At 39.1% G+C, this 22,222-nt stretch overlaps 1 pseudogene; it reads right to left on the bottom strand.

Annotated features, from left to right (window-relative positions):
- Positions 1-16,138: 16,138 nt before the first annotated feature.
- Positions 16,139-17,533, bottom strand: LOC112624399 (annotated as a pseudogene).
- Between the last annotated feature and the right edge of the window lie 4,689 nt (positions 17,534-22,222).

Raw genomic sequence — 22,222 nt, 5'->3', positions numbered from 1 at the left:
CGTGTTAGCCAGGATGGTCTCGATCTCCTGACCTTGTGATCCGCCCGTCTCGGCCTCCCAAAGTGCTGGGATTACAGGCTTGAGCCACCGCGCCCGGCCTAAGAATTTCAAGAAAAGTATAAACAACTGTAGATTCTCTTGAGTGCCAAAGACGAAAGCAATATATTATGCCCAAAGTATGTAAAGAGCTAGATGTTCATCCCTGGGGTGCAAAGGATGGGAGGCACAGTGGTAAATACAGAGGATTTGGAGGATGTTATTGTCATAAAATATGGCAGAGCAACAATAGAATCAATCAATCAATCATGGTATAGTCATAAAGCGATTATTATATAGCAACCCTAATGAATGAATTAAGCTACTCACAACCAGGATGAACCAACGCCAAGGAGAAAACAAATCACAAAGCAATATAAACATCATGGTTTTATTTAAAGTTCCTTAAAAAGTTCATAAATAGACAAAGTGATTCTCTGTTGTTTAGAGTGCACGCATGGAGGAGATAAAGAGCAAACAAATTACTACCACAAAAGTCAGGCGAGTGGTGACTTCTGCAGGGAGCAAGGGAGGAGGTATCAGGAGTGGCTCTGGGACAACTGCCACAGCTTTCCTTCTCTCTGGTCACGGTTACACCTGCTGGCTTTACAACTATACATGGCTAAATTCTACATGTATAGCTATTCTCTCGCCCAAAGCAATAGTGAAAACCACAGAGGAGCAGCTCTGTCTGCACAGGGCTGCTTTACTGAGTGTGGGAAACTGGAAGGGGGATCCCATCACATTTGCTTGGTGATTTTTCCACACAGCTACCCTGACACTTCTATCTAAAATTTTTTTTTCTTATTGTGTATGCTTAAGGTATACAACATGATGTTATAAAATACATATATAGGCCAGGCACAGTGGCTCACGCCTGTAATCCCGGCACTTTGGGAGGCCAACATGGGAGGATTGCTTGGGGCCAGGAGTTGGAGATCAGCCATGGTGAAACCCTATCTCTACAAAAAATACAAAAATAAGCTGGGCATGGTGGTGCACACCTGTAGTTCCAGCTACTCGGCAGGCTGAGGCATGAGAATCACTCCAACCCAGGAGGTAGAGCTTGCAGTGAGCTGAGATTGTGTGACTGCACTCCAACCTAGGCAACCGAGTGGGATTCTGTCTCAAAACAACAAAACCCATAAAATACATATATAGTGAAATAGTTACTAGGGTGGAAAAAATTAACATATTCATCATCCAACAGTTACCCGTTTCTCAGCCCCGCACTGTCCTTGGCCCCAACTGGTCACAAGTACAACCATGATCTGCCCATTTGGCAAAAATCCTGAATATAACACACTATTTTTTTTTTTTTGAGACGGAGTCTCGCTCTGGCGCCAGGCTGGAGTGCAGTGGCATGATCTCAGCTCACTGCAACCTCCGCCTCCCAGGTTCAAGCAATCCTTCTGCCTCAGCCTCCCAAGTAGCTGGGACTACAGGCACACGCCACCACGCCCAGCTAATTTTTTGTATTTTTAGTAGAGACAGGGTTTCACCTTGTTGGCCACCATGTCACCATGTTGACTTGATCTCTTGACCTTGTGGTCTGCCCTCCTTGGCCTCCCAGAGTGCTAGGATTACAGGCATGAGCCACCACACCCAGCCTGACGAGGGATTCTTATTCATTTATGTATTTATTATTTTACTTTAAGTTCTGGGATACATGTGCAGAACGTGCAGGTTTGTTACATAGGTACACATGTGCCATGGTGGTTTGCTGCCCATCAACCCGTCATCTGGGCTTTAAGCTCCGCATGCATTAGGTATTTGTCCTAATGCTCTCCCTCCCCTTGCCCCCCATCCCCTGACAGGCCCTGATGTGTGATGTTCCCCTCCCTGTGTCCATGTATCCTCATTGGTTAACTCCCACTTATGAGTGAGAACCTGCCGTGTTTGGTTTTTCTGCTCCTCCTGGCTAATTTTTAAAAAACTTTTTTTTGTAGAAATGGGGGTCTTGCTATGTTGCCAAAGCTGGTCTCAAACTCCTGGCCTCAAGCGACTCTCCTCCCTTGCCCTTCCAAAGTGGTGGGATTACAAGCATGAGCCACTGCACCTGGCCATAAACACATTTCATGTTAATATAAACAGCATATTTTTATTAAAAATAACTATATTTTTAAAAGAAGAAAATCAGCGAGAAAGGTGGTATTGTTTTCTCTGCAAATCTCTTTAGTGTCTCACTTAACAAAAGGCGGCTGGACTATCACATGAATGTCAACAGTAAATTTATTACATCATAATACATCATGTAGTGTCTGGAAAATTGCACTGTCCTCTCAGGAGGGTGAAAGGAGCAAATGACATCTTAATATTATTATGAAAAGAGTTTTGACTTCACAGACCCCTTCCAGGAGTCTCCAGACTCTTAGGGGGTCCGTGGACCACACTTTAGGAATTGTTTTAGAGATACTACTCTATGTCCTTTTTTTCTTTCTAGTTTTCTTTTTTGAACAAGTGGCAAGCTTGACTCATTGTTTCAAAGGTGGGATGTGACATGGCGGAACAAAAAAAAAAAAAGGAGAAAACAAGATTTTATTTTCAAAAGCCTAAACCTAAATCCATTAAGATTCTGTGAGGTGCATCAGAGTTAACACCTCACCATGGGGCAGTTTCCCAACCTTCTGAACACCTTGACACACATAGAGAATGACAGCATTTGTAGAGCACTCTGGGAAAGCTGATGCTTTTGAGGGAATCCATACACTTGACAAGGGATTCTTAACCAGAATATTTAAAAAGCTAAAACAACTCTAAGGAGGAAAACCCCAAGTAATCCAGTTAAGAATGGGCAATCAATCTGACTAGACATTTCTCAAAGGAAGACATACAAAAGGCCAACAGGTATATGAAAAAATGTCTAATATCGCTAATCATCAGAGAAATGCAAATCAAAACTACAATAAGGTAGTAACTCACCCCAGTTAAAATAGCTTTTATTCAAAAGACAGGCAATAATAAATGCTGGAGAGGATGTGGAGAGAGGGGAACACTTGTACACTGTTGGTTGGAGTGTAAATTAGTACAGCCACTACGGAGAACAGTATGGAGGGTCCTCAAAAAACTAAACATAGAACGACCATGTGATCTAGCAATCTCACTGATAGACATATATTCAAAAGAAAGGAGATCAGTACGTCGAAGAGATATGTGTACTCCCAGGTTTATTGCAGCACTATTCACAATAGACAAGACGTGGAATCGGCCTAAGTGCCCATTAATGGATGAATGGATAAAGAAAATGTGGTGTATATACACAATGGAATATCATTCAGTCACAAAAAAGAATGAAATCCTGTCATTTGCAACAACATGGATGGAGTTAGAGGAACCAATGTCAAGTGAAAAAAAAGTGAGGCACAGAAAAACAAACATCTCAAGTTCTTACTTGTATGTCGGAGTTTGGAAGCGAAAGTAAGCTCATGAAAGCGGAGAGGAGAATGATGGTTACCGGAAGCTAGGAAGGGTAGTTGGTAGGGAGGAGAAGGGTGGACAGATAAAGGGAATAATTAATGGATACAAAAATATAGTTAGATAGAAGGAATAAGACCTAGTACTTGGGAGCACAATAGGGTGACTATAGTTAATAATAATTTATTATATATTTCAAAATGACAAAAGGAGTGGAATTATGTTTCTAATACAAAGAAATGATAAATATTTGAGGTTTTAGGTATTCTAGTTACCCTGATTTGATTACTACACATTGTTTGCTTGTTTTAAAATATCACATGTACCCCATAAATATGTATAACTGTTATGTATTCACATTAATTAAACCTGAAAGATAATGTATTTACTAGTCTTTAAGTGGAAGTTGATCACCATAAAGGTCTTCATTGTTGTCATGTTTACATGGAGTAGGCTGAGAGGAAGGAAGAGGAGGGGTGGTCTTGCTGCCTCAGGGTTGGCAGATATGGAAGAGGTGGAGGAGGTGGAAGAGGAGGCAGGAGAGGTGGGAACGCTAGGTGTAACTTTATGGAAATATGTTGTAACTTCTGCCTGACATTTTTGCTCTTTCATTTCTCTAAAAATATTTGCATATGATACCAATCATTTTTCCACCTTGTGTTTTAGTTTCATTGCCTGTACCATAGAAGGGTCTATGTTGTAAAAGAAGTCAAACGCAGTCTTGAATAATCAAAACCCTTCTGCCAGATAATCTAATGTCAATTTGTTTTCTGGCACTGCCTCGCTGTCTGGCGCTGGTTCAGAAGCACTCGCCTCCATCATTGTTGTCTGTTAATTCCTCTAGTGTGGTGTCTATTCACTCCTGAATTTCTCCTGTGTCTTAAAACTTCTTTTGGAGAGGCCAAAGTGGGCCACCTTTTGTTAAGTGAGACACTAAAGAGATTTGCAGATAAAACAATGCCACCTTTCTTGCTGATTTTCTTGTTTTAAAAATATAGTTATTTTTAATAAAAATATGCCATTTATATTTGTTGTAAATTCTGTGAAGTCATCCACAACATCTGAACATAGTTTTCTTCAGCAGGAATTTCTTGTTGTGGGCTTGGTGGCTTTCATGGCTTTGTCCCTAATGATGATGGCATTTTCAATGGTCTGACCCTTCCAGACTTTCATAATGTTCTCTTTCGGGGTTCTCTTCCATAGCATTGACAATCCTTTCCATAGAGTTGCAGTGTGTAATGAGCCTTATGGTTCTTAGGCTCCCCTCATCTAGAGACTGAATTGGACATACTGTGTTTGGGCAAGTAGACCACTTTGAACTCATGAGGTTCTGGGTGTCCAGGGAGCATTGTCCAAAAGAACTTTAAAAAACGATCCCTTACTGCAAAGGTACTTCTTGACTTTGGGGACAAAGCATTGATGGAAGTAATCCAAAAAAAGTGTTCTTGTTGCCCAGCTCTTCTTATTGTATAACCAAAAAACTGGCAGCTGTTTATCTTTTCCCTTCAAGGCTTGGGGTTTGCAGTTTTATAGATAAGGGCAGTCCTGTTTTCATAAATTCAACTATATTTGCCTACAACGATAGAGTTAGCCTATCCCTTCTTGCCTTAAATCCTGTACCTGCTTCTCTTCCTTACTAATAAATATCCTTTGTGGCATTTTTTGCTTGCAGAATAGGGCACTTTTGTCTGCATTAAAAACTGATTCAGGGCCGGACGTGGTGGCTCATGCCTGTAATCTCAGCACTTTGGGAGGCCGAGGCGGGTGGATCACTTGAGGCCAGGAGTTCAAGATCAGCCATCAACATGGTGAAACCTTGTCTCCACCAAAAAATACAAAAATTAACTGGGTGTAGTGTCATGCACCTGTGGGACTCCAGCTACTCAGGAGGCTGAGGCACGAGAATTGCTTGAACCCAGGAGGCTGTAGTGAGCTGAGATCGCCACTGCACTCCAGCCTGGGTGACAGAGCGAGCTCTGTCTCAAAAGCCAAAAAACAAAAAACAGAAAAACTGATTCATTCAGGTATCTCTTCTCAGTGATCATCTTAATGGCATCTGGGAACTCATCTGCTGCCTCTTGGTCAACAGAAGCTGCTTCTCCTGTTATCTTGACATTTTAAAAGCCAAACCTCTCTCCAAAATTATCAAACCATCCTTTGCTGGCATTAAATTCTCCACATTTATTTATTTATTTATTCATTTATTTATTTATTTAGAGACGGAGTCTCACTCTGTCACCAAGGCTGGAGTGCAGTGGTGTGATCTTGGCTCACTTCAACCTCCGCCTCTCGGGTTCAAGCAATTCTCCTGCCTCAGGCTCCTGAGTAGCTGGGATTACAGGCACCTGCCACCACGCCCAGTTAATTTGTGTGTTTTTAGTAGAGATGGGGTTTCACTCTATTGGCCAGACTGGTCTTGAACTCCTGGCCTCAGGAAATCCACCCACCTCAGCCTCCCAAAGTGCTGAGATTACAGGCGTGAGCCACCATGCCCAACCAAATTCTTCACCTTTAGATCCTTCACCTTCTTTATCATTTAACTCATCATCTAATGACTTTGCTTTTCCCCCAGTTATATTAGAGCCTATAGGTATGCCCATTTTATAGCAATCCTGCACCCACATAAAAGCTGCATTTCCTATATGAGACAAAAAGGCATTTCACAAAAACTGCAAGGTTTTCATGCCTTCTGGTGTAGCTGTAGGGATAACTTCACAATTTCCTTTCCATTTTTTTTTTTTTAAACATGGTCTGAATGCTGGATTCATTTATCTTGAAATGGTGGCAATCACAGCTGCACACCTGAATCTACGGTACATATCAAAGCAATTCAACTTTTTCTTATAATGTCATGATTTTTAATTGCTTCTTGGGAGAACTTCCAGCATTACTAGTGGCACTTCTTATGAGTCCCATGGTCTTATTTGAGGTTTATGGTATTGCATTAAACACAACAAAATATTCATGAGAATCACAAGAGATCACTTTTTACTGCAATGCACAATTTACTGGCGAGATGAATTGCCCACTGAGAGATGATCAGCGTCACACAGCGTTTTAAGCGGACATTCACAACACTTGAGTTCTGCTGCAACAGCAACAGGAGGTGGCTACAAGATTTTCACAGTAGTACAGTATTACCACAGGTAATTTTATGCAGTTGTGAGTAAATACTGCATCTTTACATTTGTTTACATTTCTCTTGACCATGAATGGTGCCAAGTACAGTCTATGTTTGCCTGTTTAACTTTTTATAATAGATTTGTGTATGCTTTAAGGTGGTAAATGATAAAATTTACTACACATGCTTTGTGCATTCATGACATTCCTAACTTTTTCTTATTTTTAAAGACAATTCTAGGCTACACAGTTTGTCTGCAAGTTTTTCAAATTGTCACAAATCTCCAAACATGTTTTCAATGTGCTTACTGTAAAAAATTCACATAGAAGTGGAGCCAAACAGTTCAAACTTGTGTTGTTCAAGGGTCAACCGTACATTGCCGCCAACAGCGTGCAAGTGTTCCTTTTCCTGCATACCCTCCCCAAATTTGTTATTTCTTGTCTTTTTGATAATGGCTATTCTAACAGGTGTGAGGTGTTATGTAATAATGGTTTTGATCTCCATAATCATTAGTGTTGCTGAGAAGCTTTTCATATACCTGTTGTCCATTTTCATGTCATCTTTGGAGAAATTTATAAATCAGGTTATATGGGATTTTTTGCTATTAAGTTGTACAAATTCTTTATAAATCTTGAACCTTAACCCCTCATCTGTTATATAGTTAGCAAATATATTTTTTTCTAATCTGTAAATTGCCTTTTCATTTTGTTGATTGTATCCTTTGCTATGCAGAAACTTTTTTGTTTGATGTAGTCCCATTTATTCATTTTTACTTTTATAGCCTGCATTTTAGTGTGGTATTCAAGAAATCATTGCCAAGGCTTTTACCCTATGCATACTTCTGGGAGTTTTATGGTTTCAGGCCTTACCTTTAGTTCTTTTATCCATTCTAAGTTTTTTTGTGTATGGTGTGAGATAAGAGTCCAATTTCATTCTCTTGCATGTGGAAATTCAGTTTTCCCGGCACTATTTATTGAAGAGATTATTGTTTCCCTACTGTGTCTTTTTGGTATCCTTTTTGAAAATTAGTTGGCCATATGTGTTTAGATTTATTTCTGGGCTCTCCATTCTGTTCCACTTGTCTATGTGTTCGTTTTTATGCCAGTATCATACTGTGTTGGTTACTATAGCTTTATAATATAAATTTAAATCAGAAAGTGTGATGTCTCCAACTTTTTTTTTTTTTTTTTTTTTTTCCCAGAATGGCTTTGGCTATTCAGAGTTTTTTTTGCGGTTCTATATGAATCTTAGGAATTTTTTTTCTATTTCTGTGAGGAATGTTGGGATTTTGGTCAAGATGCATTGGATCCACATGTTGCTTTAGATAGCATAGACATTTAACAACATCAGTTCTTCTGGTCCATGAGCATGGAATATCTTTCCATTTATTTGTGTCCCTTTCCATTTCTTTCATCATTATTTCGTAGGTCTCAGCGTACAGATTTATCGCCTTCTGGTTTAATTTATTCCTATTTTTTATGGTATTATAAATGGGATGGTTTTTAAATTTCTTTAAAAAATTTTAATTAACTACTTTCCTTTCATCTTTCTTTTTTCTCTTTAGAGGAGCATCATGATCTATGGTTTTTAAATTTCTTTTTCAGCTAAGTTGTTATTTGTGTATAGAAATGCTATGGATTTTTCCATGTTGATTTTGTATTTTGCAACTTTATTGAATTTATTCATTATATTTAACAGTTTTTGGTAGAATCTTTGGGATTTTCTACATATAGAATCATGTAATCTGCAGATAGAGATAATTTTACTTCTTCCTTTCCAATTCAGATAGGTTTTTATCTCTTTTTCTTGTCTAATTGCTCTTGATAGGAGTTTCAGTACTATGTTGAATAGGGTGGTGAGAATGGGCATCCCTGCCTTGTACCAGGTCTTAGAGGAAAAATTTTCAGTTTCTCCCATTATTATTATGTTAGCTGTGGGTTTTTGTAAATGGTATTTATTATGTTGAGGAACTTTCTTTCTATACCTAAACTGTTCAGAATTTTTATAAAGAACGAATGTTAAACTTTGTCAAATGCTTTTTCTGTGTCAATTGATCTGATTGTGTGGTTTTTATGTTTTAGTCTACTAATGTGATGTATCTCATTGATTGATTTGCATGTGTTAAACCAGCCTTGCCTGCCAGCAATCAATCCCACTTGATCATAACGTTTAATCTTTTTGATGTGTTGTTGAATTTGATTTGCTAATATTTTATTGAGTTCCTGGACACTTCTAAGATGCTGGTTTTTATGATCTAGAAAAATCTTTTCTTTATCTTGATCACAGTACAGGGCACATCAATGGGGGAGCTTTTTTTTTTTTTTTTTTAACTTTCCCCATTACTGTTACTCTTTGGCCATAAATGGAGACATGAACCCAATATTATCCTTTACCAGATATTTTGATTTAAAAAACAAACAAACACATGTGTGTGTGTGTGTGTCTGACACATAAAATTAGGACCTTTCGAGACTGTCACTGACATAACATATCACTAAAGAACATATTGCTAAAGATATTCTGAAAAGCAATTTATATATTTAGTGTGTTCAGGAGTTTGTAATGTGCATTCCTCACAGGGTTGCCTGGTTCATAAGGTTCTTGGGAAAGGGATTTGGCAGAACTTGTACTTGGAAACTATTGGCAGCCTGCCTGTCTAGTGCAGAAACATTTTATTTCTATGAACCATCTAGTATTTTAAATGTCTATACTGAGTCCATATTTTATAATAACAGCAACAAACTTGAAATTGAATTGTCTCTGAAATTGTGTCTACATAAGAAAATGAAAGCTGCAATAGAAACTCATAAATGAAAAAATTATCTCCTGATCATTTTTGAGAGAATGAGAGACATATTCTGCTCAGTGTAAAAGTGGTTATTAAAGTTATTTTGAAAAATTTTATTTATACAATGTATTTTACAATCTACTGAAGACTTTTGGGAGAGAGAAAAGTTACACATGACAGTGTTACAGAGAAATATGATCTACATCCAGGAAGGAAATTTTTGTAAAATAAACTGTAGATCTAAGACTTCTGGCTTGGCAATACTGTGGACCTAATGTTTTGAAACCTCTCCTCTAAAGAACTACAAATGCTAGTAAAACTAGAACAAATATTTTCTGAAATGTAGACCTGAGCGCTCAAGAAAGCATTGCCCAGAGAAGTAACCAGAAATGACAACCAGAGCTGCTAGCACATGGTCTGAAGCAGCCGTAGGTGAGCATCCCTGGAGAACAGGAACTTGGGTTTAACTTTCATGCAGGCACAAGGAATGGGGCCATAGGCCTACTGTTGACAGAAGGTAAGAACTGAGATCCCTGCATAAATCTGATAACTGTGAAAGGCAATAACCTTACAGAGAAAGATCAGCATAAATCCACAGTCCCAGCTCAAGGACACCAGTTTATGTGCATTTCTTGGCTTGGGAACACCACTACCATGTATTTACCTTCACAGACTCACTGACAGAACCATTTGATTTTTCTCCTCAGGAAGAAGGTAACTGTGCTCAGAAGGAAAGACCAAGTTACAAAAATAAATAGCAAAGAAATGTATAAATTTTCGGCAAAGTCTAAAAAGCACTAACTATGTCAAAGAACAAACTCAATAATAGCTAATTTGAGGGTGTGAAAACAATTTTGTAACTAAATGACACATAAGGTTTTGGGAGTTTTAAAATGTGTTTTTGTAACTAAAATGACACATAAGGTTTTGGGAGTTTTAAAATGTGTTTTTAAATCCTAATGGTGTTTGTGAAATGAGTAAGCATATTGATTAACTCTTGGTTTTAAGTCAAATATACATCTAGAAAATGTAAGAGTAATTCCCAAAAGAATGAAAAAGAACATACAACTTTAAAATGAGTTGAAAATAAAAGGGAGGGATGATGAAAATGGTTAATTTGCTAGGAGATGAGAAAGGAAAAATAAGAAGCAGAGTATGGAAAGAAGCACAAAAACAAGATTGCAGAAATAAATCCAATATATCAGTAATTCTAACAAATATAAATGGATATAGTATCAGTTAAAACTTGTGTTTTAAAAATTCTTGCTGTATTCTGTTGTAAGAGATATACCTACTGATATGGAAAGGTCAAAAGTAAAGAACAAAAAGGGGCAACCAAGCATCTACTATCCGAAAACAAAACAAAACAAAACAAAATGGAACAAACCTTGTGGGCTATAACAATATTGGGCATCTTGGTGTTGAAGGCAAAAAGTGTTACTGAGGATTTAAAAAATAGTTAAATGGAGGCCTGGTGTGGTGGCTCATGCCTGTAATCCCAGTACTTTGGAAAGCTGAGGCGGGTGGATCACTTGAGGTCAGCAGTTGGAGACCAGCCTGGGCAACATTGTGAAACCCTGTCTCTACTAAAAATAATAATTAAAAAAAAAATTAGCCAGGCGTGGTGGTATGGGCCTGTAATCCCAGCTACTTGGGAGGCTGAAGCAGGAGAATCGCTTGAACCCAGGAGGCAGAGGATGTGCTGAGCCTAGATGGCGCCATTGCACTCCAGCCTGGGCAACAAGAGCGAAATTTCATCTCAAAACAAAACAAAACAAAAACAAAAAACAAAAAACAAACAAACAGAAAACCTCTATGCCTCACAGGCAGAAAGTACACATATTGTTTAGGCATACATGTAACATGTTAGGGTCACAAAGGAGATACCAATACAAAATTTTTAAAAAATTAATATTACTTTAATTGATAAATCATAATTGTATTATATTTATAGAGTACAATGATACTTTGGTATATGTTTACAATGTAGAATGATTGAATCAAGCTAGTTAACAAATACATCATCTCACTCAACGTTTTTTGTGGTAATACAATTGAACTTTCCTCTCTTAGATATTTTGAAATATGCATTATTATTGACTATAGTCACTCTGCTGTGTAGTAGATCTGAACTTATTCCTCTTGTCTAACTAAAACTTTGTACCCTTTGACCAGCAACACCCCATTCCCTCTCCCACTCAGCCTCTAGTAAACCACTCAGCCTCTGGGTAACCACCATTCTACTCTCTGCTTCTATGAGTTCGACTATTTTTAGATCCTGCATACAAGTAAGAATATGCAATAGTTGTTTTTCTGTGCCTGGCTTATGCCACTTAGCATATTGTCCTCTAGATTAATCCATGTTGTCCCAAATGACAGAATTTCATTCTTTTTTAAAGGTTGATGAGTATTCTGTTATGTATACATAAACTATATTTTCTTTATCCATTCATCTGTTGATGGACACTAGTTGATTCCATATCTTGGCTATTGGAATAATGTTGCAATGAATATAGGAGTACAGATATTCCTTTGACATATTGATGTCACTTTTTTTTGGATATGTTCCCAGAAATGAGATTGCTGGATCACATGGTAGTTCTATGTTCAGATTTTTGAGGAATCTCCATGGCATTTCTGTAATGACTGTACTAATTTTTATTCCCACCAACAATGGGGTACAAGGGTTCCCTTTTCTCTACATCCTCACCTATACTTACCTTTCTTCTTTTTGATAAGAGCCTTTCTAGCAGGTGCGAGTGGTATCTCATTGTAGTTTTAATTTGCATTTCCCTAATGATTAGCTATGTTGAGCAATTTTTTTTCATGAGCCTGATGGCCACTTTTATGTCTTCTTTTGAGAAGTGTCTGTTCAGGTTCTTTGCCCATTTTGTAATTGGATTATTTGTTTTTATGCCATTGAGTAGTTTGAATTCCTTATATATTTTCGATACTAACCTTCATCACATATATAATTTGCCAATATTTTTTCCCACTCTGTGGGTTGTCTCATCACTTTATTAGTTGTTTTCTTGTGCAGAAGCTTTTTAGTTTGATGCAATCTTGTCTATTTTTGCTTTTGTTGCCTGAATATTTGGGGTCCTATCCAAAGAAATCCTTGCCCAGACCAATGTCATGGAGCATTTCCCTTATGTTTTTTCCCAGTAGTTTTACAGTTTCAGGTCTTACATTTTAAGTCTTTAATTCATTTTCAGTTGACTTCTATGCTTGTGTAAGATAGGGATCTAATTTTATTTTTCTGCGTGTGGAAATCCAGTTTCCCCAGCACCATTTACTGAAGAGATGATCCTTTGCCCATTGTATTTTTTTGATTCCCTTGTCAGAAATTAGCTGACCGGCTGGGTGCAGTGGCTCACACCTGTAATCCTAGCACTTTGGGAAGCCGAGACGAGCAGAGGTCAGGAGTTCAAGATTAGTCTGGCCAACATGGTAAAATCCCATCTCTACTAAAAATACAAAAATTAGCCAGGCATGATGGCGGGCGCCTGTAATCCCAGCTACTCTGGAGGCTGAAGCATGAGAATCACTTGAACCCAGGAGGCAGAGGTTGTAGTGAGTTGAGATCATGCCACTGCACTCCAGCCTGGGCAACAGGGCAAGACTCCATCTCAAAAAAAAAAAAAAAAAAAAAAAAAAAAAGAAGTTAGCTGATTATCTGTGTTTGGATTTATTTTGGGACTCTGTGTTTGATTCCACTGGTCTATGTGTCTGTTTTTATGCCAGTACCATACTGTGTTGGTTACTATAACTTTGTCATATAAATTTAAATCAGGAAGTGTCATGTGTCCAACTTATTTTTTTTCAGAATTGCTTTGGCTATTTGGGTTTTTTTTGTGGTTCCATGTGAATTTTAGGATTTTTTTTCTATTTCTGTGAAAAATGATACTGGAATTTTGGTAGACAGCAAAACGTTTTTATCATGTTGGCTGCGTTCTCTTACCTCAGTACAATAATTCAAAATTAATAAAAAAGGCAACAAAGGATTATATTTTTAGAGATTAAAAAAGCTTCTAAAGACTTAAGGATGAAAAAAATTATAATAATGATAATTACTAACAGTAGTTGAGCTTTTACCATGTGCCAGACATTCTTCCATGCATTTTACATGTTTAACTCATTTAATCCTGATAGGACCCCAAGTAAGAACTATCATTATTTCCACTTTACAGATAATGAAAATGAGGAACAACGTGATTCTGCCCAGAGGCAGAACACATCCTTTTTAACACAATCCCAAGCTGCTGCTTCACTTAGAAAATAATACGTAACTGAGGCCGGGGGTGTGGCTCATGCCTGTAATCCCAGCACTTTGGGAGGCTGAGGCAGGCAGATCACAAGGTCAGGAGTTTGAGATCAGCCTGACCAACATGGTGAAACCCTGTCTCTACTAAAAATACAAAATGTGGTGGCGCACCTGTAATCCCAGCTACTCAGGAGGCTGAGGCAGGAGAATTGCTTGATGAACCTGGGAGGCGGAGGTTGCAGTGAGCCAAGATTATGCCACTGCATTCCAGCCTGGGTGACAGAGCATGACTCTGTCTCAAAAAAAAAAAAAAAAAAAAGAGAGAGAAAATAATATGTAACTGAATGATCATGAAAATTATAATGTGCAGAGCACATCAAAAGTGTAGTAAGTACATAGCCATGAAAAAGAACAAAACCATGTCCTTTGTAGCAACATGGATACAGCCGGAGGCCATAATCCTAAGCAAATTAACACAGGAACAGAAAACCAAATACCTCATGCTCTCATTTGTAAGTGGGAGCTAAACTTTGAGCACACATGGACATAAACGTGGGAACAACAGATACTGTGGACTACTAGAGTGGGGAGGGAAGTAGGGGATGTGGACTGAAAAACTCCTTATTGAATACTGTGCCGCTACCTGGGTGGTGATGGGATCTACACCCCAAACCTCAGCATCAGGCAATCTACCCACATAACAAACCTGCACATGTACCCCTTGTATCTAAAATAAAAGTTGAAATTTTTTTAAAAAGTGTAATAAGTGGGAGATATATAATCTTAGAAAAAAAGAAAGGACTGAAAAGTAATGACATAAACTTTCTCTGCACATTTAGCTCTGCACATTACTCAGCAGAGTAAACTCCAAAATAGTAGATACAAGGGATTAACAGAAAGCATAAATGGATGAAACAAAAAACAAGAAATGATAGAGAAGATTGTAAAGCCTAAAGCTGATTGACTGCAAAAACAAATAAAATGGAATGACTTGCAAGCAAGATTGAGTAGGGAAAAACGAGATAAAGCACACACACAAATACACTAGGACTAAAATGAGTCATTGCCAAAGAGGGAATAGAGGTTTTGAAAACCCTACAAGAATGCTATTCACAACTTAATGAAAACATTTGAAAAAAAAAAAAAGATAAAATGGACATTTTCCTAAAATAAATGTAGCATATCAAAAGAGACTTGAAAAGGAACAGAACACTTGCAAGCATCAATAATCATGCTTCCATGATTTTATCAACAGTTAAAAATCAAACCATCAAAAACCCAATCTTACAAAGAAATGTTACATGTACAACAAATGGTTTTCTGAATGATGTAATAACTTTTTAAACTGAAAAAGAGGAACATTTCCCAACTTATCTTATGAACACATATAATTTTGAACAGAACAATACAAAAATATAAGCCCATTTCATTTGTGGATATAGTTACAAAATCCTAAATAAATTTTGGTCAACATAGTTCTAGCAATATATAAATAAGAACATATCATGAACAAGTTGGATTTATGTCAGAGTGCAAAGATAGTTTAAAATTAGAAAATTGTGTTTATCTTGTCATACCAACAAATTGAGAAAAAATGAGAGCATTATGGGAAATACAGAAATAGCACCTGATAAAATTCAACATCACTTCATGATAACATTTTGTTTTTACCGAAACAGGAGTAGAAAAGGACTTTCTTAACCCATTTTTTATTTCCCAAGAAAGCAAAAACCTGAAACAAATTTGGCAAAATTTCAGATAAAGCTGAATAGTGGGCCCACAGGAGTTTGCAATATAATTCTCTGAACTTGTTTTTCTGTTTGTTTGTTTTTGGATCATCTGGATGTTAAATGAAAAAATAATTGAAATAGTGGAGGAAGTGATAATGTAGAAAATTCATAAAATGAGACACTGATGAAAACAGAAAACAAATGATACTAAAAAATTATGTAAAAGGGAATAAGATAACTATTGTTCATACCACATTTTAGGTGGTTAGACAATGAATTTATGAAGGGTTCAAATAAATGGAAAATCGAAGAGATGAAAATTTACAAGAAATAGAGAAAGAGATAATGAGAACGAAAGAAGGCAATCAAAATGAAAAGTAGAATGAAACAAGAAGGCAATTTGAATCTAGTAGAGTAGATTTTTGGAAACAAGAGGTGTTAATTTGAAAAAGACGAGGAGGAGAAGAAGAAAAGAGACAACCCTGTTCCCAGTTCTGAAAATATATTAAGCAAAACACTCCTTTTCAGGGTCAATAATTTCTTTCTCTCAACTGTAGTAGAGAACAAACTGCTACACTCAAGTCTTTTTTTTTTTTTTTTTTTTTTTTTGGGTGTTGAAATGACTGGTGTGTAATATTTTTTAAAGCCTTCATTTTTGGTCAGCATAAGTTTCCTTCAGTTATTTTTCCATTTCTAGTTGAATTTCATTTTGAGGCTTACCATATCAAAGTGAGTATAAAGTTCTGCAATGTAGTCACTGTGGATTTCATGTCATGTAGGATGGAAATGGAAATGTGTAGTTTACTTAAGAAAATTTTCTTCTTCTGTAACATCTGACTCTTCATCCTCATCATCTTCTGCTGGCTGATCCTTTCTTAGTTGGTAGCAGATACCTGTCCTGTTCCAGATACACACTTAGCTGACAGTGATCTCTGATGAGGTGACTTTGAATTTGCTCTTACCATATCTAAATGAGATGAATAATCTGGTGCATACAGAGAATTTCAGAAAACCTCTAAATCTAAATCTTCATCCTCATCACTCTTTTGTATATTCTGGTAGGCAGCTGTGTAGGCCTCTAAAGCTTTGCTGTGAAATAACATTTCAATTGTGAAAAATTTGGAAAATATAGTCCTTCTAGCCTTTATTTTCTGCCTTTCAAAGTTGTCAATAGTTTCCCCCAGATGATGACTTGTTCGGGTAGCATCCCTTTCAGCTCTTGGTAATTCTGTGTCTATCTTTGGTCCAAAGGAAGAAGGACCAAGCAATTGGCGCAGCCCCAAACTGCTGCTCCAGGGACTCCTCTCAGGAAAGGAGGTGCTCTGGAACCTCAAACCCTCCTCATGTGGTTTCTGGCTGAGCTGGGCAGTAACAACCTTAAAAAGCACTCTTTTTTTTTTTTTTTTTTTTGGACAGGGTTTCGCACTGTTACCCAGGCTGGAGTGCAATGGCATGATCTCGGCTCACTGCAACCTCCGTCGCTGGGTTCATGCCATTCTCCTGCCTCAGCCTCCTGAGTAGCTGGGATTACAGGCGCCCTCCACCACGCCTGGCTAATTTTTTTGTATTTTTAGTAGAGACGGGGTTTCACTATGTTAGCCAGACTGGTCTGGAACTTCTGCCCTCGTGATTCGCCCACCTCGGCCTCCCATAGTGCTTTGATTACAGGCGTGAGCCACCATGCCTGGCCTTAAAAACGTTTTTTAAAGGTCAAAATTCAAAAGATACAATAACATGTCGTTCAGGTGGGTTTCGCTGACCTGTTCCTTCTACTTGAGTTAATTGCTTAGCTTCTCGATTCCTTGCTGTGAATGTTGCCTTGCGATCATCCCGTTTCATTTTTACAATGGTTCCATAAGCTTTCAAGGGTTAACTACTTTGGCTTCAAGTCTTTCAACCTCTGCTTGTCAATAATCCTGAAGTTTGGCAAACTCATCAGCAAAGTTCATCAGACCCAGCTTTAGATGTGGGGGTCTCTGTAGCGGCATAGGAATTGATTTCATTCATCAGGAGGTCCGCTTCATCTCGTCTCGCGGCCTGGCCGTTTTCTGTACATAGGCAGCAAAGAATTGGCACCGTTCTCCAAAATGCTTCTCCACATTTGAGACAGCTGCTTGCCGTTGTTTGGTTTGAACATTCCGGTTTTCCAATGTGCATCTCAACATCTTGCCTGGCGCACAACCAGGGACCCCGGGGGAGCCCAACGACGGGGGCTCTAAGGGGCCTGGGTGCCCGCTGGGGTGCAAGCCGCCCTCACGTCATGATTCTGTGGTTCTGTGACGATTGATGACCTCTTTGTGAAGTCAGAGAGCTGTGGGCCAGGCAACATCTCTAAGTGGGGATACAGGCAGCCATCTGCTGGTTGTAATTTTGGGGCAAAAGAACAGATAGCTACACTGTCCCCAAAATATCACATGCATGGAAGGATGTTGGAAATTAATGTTGGTGAAAAGAAAGTATATGAAAATGTCTTTATAAATTATAACATGCTATATAAGTGGCATTACAATGATCAAAGGTAAAGCAACACATATTATAAGGGTAAGACAAGATTTGATTACATAAGCACCTTAGCAGGCCTTAGGACAAAAAAGACTTCATCCATTTCTTCCTACTTCTTGAGTGCCTGCAGGAGATGAATGAGACACAATCTACACCCGCACAGAGCTTGCAATCTTTTAGGGGCAACTGGGTACTTATGCATGACACCAGGCAGACAGTGATGAGTGCCACCAGAGCAATGGCTGCCTCCTGTAGGGACAGAAAACACTTTCTCTCTACTCTCTGAGATTTCATAATTGACTCCAGGACAGTAGGCAGATGAACAGGAGAAAAAAGATGCACATTTATTACACGGATGGGAGCAGCATGAGAAAGAAAAGTGAGTACCCAAACCCAGTGAAACTGACAAGCTTATCTACTTCTTCATAAAGAAGAGGGGATTGGGCATGTAGGCTGCTTAGGGGAAAGTAAGTGCTTTTTGGGGAAGATGAACAGGTGATAGCCTATGGTGATGTCTGTGAGTGGCCCGGACCCCCAGTCTCTTCTCCTGTGATACAGTGAATCTTGTCTCTGGAGGAGGAACTGAGTTCCTTTTTAGAAGATCTATCTTGAGGAGATAAGGCAAGTTCAGGGACAGCCCCTCCCTGTGCTTCAGGGGAGAAAAAGGAGCCAGACAGGAGGGCAGGCGAAGGTCAGGGAGATCTTGTTGCTGAGGCCGTTGCTGAAGCCTTCCAGTCTCCTCCAGTTCAAAGTACTCTGCAGGCCAGCGCGCCATATCTTTTTCTGAGCCCCAACAATGGTCAGCTGTGACATCCAGGAAGGCTCTGAAGAGGACGTGGCATTCACCTTGCTCTTGAAGGACAGAGAATACTTGAAAAGAAAAAGATAGACAAAGGACTCAGACAAAAGAAATAGTTCTCTTTCCTCTCATGTAACATTTGGATATTTTTGCCAGTCATCCATCCCTGCCTTGAGGGAATTGAACAGAGAGCAGGCCAATTCGGAAGAAGAGATGAAAGTCTGTTGTGGAGAGCCCCTTAAGGGTCCTTGAACAGGTAGGACCAGCCGGAGGATAACGGGGTGTGCAGGTGTCCATCTAAGCACCACAGCTTGGTTGGGAGCAATTTTGGAATTCAAAGCCTCAGATCCCCACAGCCCTTTCTTCTCATCCCGCCTCTGGCAATGCATAAACAGGAAACAATCCAGGGGTGGCACTGGCCCAGCCCCTCCCACCCACGGACAGGCGAGAGCTGGTGGGTCAGCCTGTATCTCCACATTGGTGCCCCTGCTCAGAGGAATTGATTCATTCATGTGAAGCTATCTCCATAGCCCAAAGCAAGCTCATTTATTTATGAATAATTTGAAAAGGAAAGTACAAATCTTTTATGGGACTACTTCAGAATATTTCGTATTGTTACCCCCAAAAACTGGGGCTTATTTGTCTGGTGAGTAACAAACGACTCTCCAGGAGAACTCAGATTTTGATCAATAGGCATTGTGTTACTTGGCATAAGTAAGACGCACACAGGGAGTATTCTTCAAAGCCGTGTCTTCCCAAGGGAAAATGACAGGAGGGTTTGTTGGAGTGATGGAGAAGGGATAGGTGCATCATGGCATGTGTGTGTGGGGGGGTACCAGTGGCCCAGACCCCCCCCTACATGCCATGATGGGTCACAGTTTATGGGAATAAAGCTATGGCTCCTCTAAGGGAGGAGGGCTTTAGCATGGCATGAAGAAACTTCACTGCGGTTCGTCTGTAAGTTGCTGGGGTCTGTCAGTTGCTGGTTCCAACCAGCAAGGTGACTGCATTCCACACAGGCTGCAGGGCAAGAGGCTATAAAACAGGCTGCTTGCTCAGGTTGATTAGTCATTTCCTAAAATCCCTGGAAACCCTCTCTATCTGCTTACAAAAGTACAGTGAATCCTTCATTTACAAGGTCAGAGTTCATAGTATCTCCAATCTGCGTGCTTAGAATGGCCACTCTGAACAGTGATGTTGCTTATAAAGCCAAGGTACGGAGTTCTCCCAGTCCGTGCTGCTTGGTCAATGATCGGCAGTAACTTTCCCGCCAGGTTGATAGAGAACTGCAGTTGGAAACTTGCCTTGAAGAACAGATTTCCCTAAGGGAATCAGTGCTAAAGAACTGATACATTGTGAACGTGTTCTTTAGTAAAGCTTGTGAAGTATTTCAGAGGCCAAGGTGTATCAGGGTGTCCATAGGTGTGAAACATGTTAAAGGCCTTGAGTGGCTGATGGTCTAGATCTTGTCAGCATCTCTCCTTAGAAGTGCAAACTCAGGCCCCACGCTACACCTCGATTTCCAGGTGACGCGTATGCACGCTAAAGTTGAAGAAGTCTTGGTTTAGATACCTTTGAGAGGAAGTCGTAAGTCACCCTCCGCAACCCCCTAGGAATGTTTCCTAGGAGAAAGAAAGTTGAACATTGCTATTTTTTTACTCTGATATGTTGTTATCATATCAGAGTAATAATGATAATGTTGATATCAAACAGGTCTAATATTAATAATTTTCCTTTAATATACTTGATTCTACTGTACACCATTTACTTATAATACCTAATGCAATGTAAACGCTATGTAAGTAGTTGTTACCCTGTATTGTTTAGGAAATAAGGCCAAGAAAAAAGTCTGTACATTTTCAGTACAGATGCAACCATCCATTTTTTTTTTCACATATTTTTGATCCCTCGTTGGTTGAATCCATGGATGCGGAACCCCCGGATCCAGAGGTCCAACTGTATTTAAATTTAAATTAAGCTCTAGTTTGCAATATTCACACTCTGACAGTGTAGTAAAAATCAACACAAAGCTGGGTGCAGTGACTCACACCTGTAATCCCAGTACTTTAAGAGGCCGAGGTAGAAGGATCACTTGAGGCTGGGAGTTTGAGACCAGCCTGGGCAACATAGTGAGACCCCACTTTCCCCCACAAAAAATCAACACAATACTTCTGATTGCATGATTGTTAAAAGTAAAGTAACACCTTGAAAAAGCCCCAGCTTGTTTTTTTTTTAAATTATATTTTAAGTTCTACGGTACATGTGCACAATGTGCAGGTTTGTTACATATGTATACATGTGCCATGTTGGTGTGCTGTACCCATTAACTTGTCATTTACATTAGGTAGATCTCCTAATGCTATCCCTCCCCCTGTCCCCTCCCCACAATAGGCCCCAGTGTGTGATGTTCCCCTTCCTGTGTCCAAGTGATCTCATTGTTCAATTCCCACCTATGAGTGAGAATATGCGGTGTTTGGTTTTCTGTTCTTGGGATAGTTTGCTGAGAATGATGGTTTCCAGCTGCATCCATGTCCCCACAAAGGACACAAATTTATCCTTTTTTATGGCTGCATAGTATTTCATGGTGTAAATGTGCCACATTTTCTTAATCCAGTCTGTCACTGATGGACATTTGGGTTGATTCTAAGTCTTTGCTATTGTGAATAGTGCCACAATAAACATATGTGTGCATGTGTCTTTATAGCAGCATGATTTATAATCCTTTGGGTATATACCCAGTAATGGGATGGCCGGGGCAAATGGTATTTCTAGTTCTAGATCCTTGAGGAATCGCCACACTGTCTTCCACAATGGTTGAACTAGTTTACAGTCCCACCAACAGTGTAAAAGTGTTCCTATTTTTCCATATCCTCTCCAGCACCTGTTGTTTCCTGACTTTTTAATGATCGCCATTCTAACTGGTGTGAGATGGTATCTCATTGTGGTTTTGATTTGCATTTCTCTGATGGCGAGTGATGATGAGCATCTTTTCATGTGTCTGTTGGCTGTATGAATGTCTTCTTTTGAGAAGTGTCTGTTCATATCCTTTGCCCACTTTTTGATGGGGTTGTTTTTTACTTGTAAATTTGTTTGAGTTCTTTGTAGGTTCTGGATATTAGCCCTTGGTCAGATGAGTCGATTGCAAAAATTTTCTCCCATTCTGTAAGTTGCCTGTTCACTCTGATGGTAGTTTCTTTTGCTGTGCAGAAGCTCTTTAGTTTAATTAGATCCCATTTGTCAATTTTGGCTTTTGTTGCCGTTGCTTTTGGTGTTTTAGACATGAAGTCCTTGCCCATGCCTATGTCCTGAATGGTATTCTTCTAGGTTTTCTTCTAGGGATTTTATGGTTTTAGGTCTAACATTTAAGTGTCTAATCCATCTTGAATTAATTTTCGTATAAGGAGTAAGGAAAGGATCCAGTTTCAGCTTTCTACTTATGGCTAGCCAATTTCCCCAGCACCATTTATTAAATAGGGAATCCTTTCCCCATTTCTTGTTTTTGTCAGGTTTGTCAAAGATCAGATGGCTATAGATGTGTGGTATTATTTCTGAGGGCTCTGTTCTGTTC

This window comes from Theropithecus gelada, chromosome 5, assembly GCF_003255815.1.
Source record: "Theropithecus gelada isolate Dixy chromosome 5, Tgel_1.0, whole genome shotgun sequence".
NCBI lineage: Eukaryota > Metazoa > Chordata > Mammalia > Primates > Cercopithecidae > Theropithecus > Theropithecus gelada.
The sequence above is the reverse complement of the archived record's forward strand: the minus strand, read 5'-3'. Positions and strand labels throughout refer to the sequence as shown.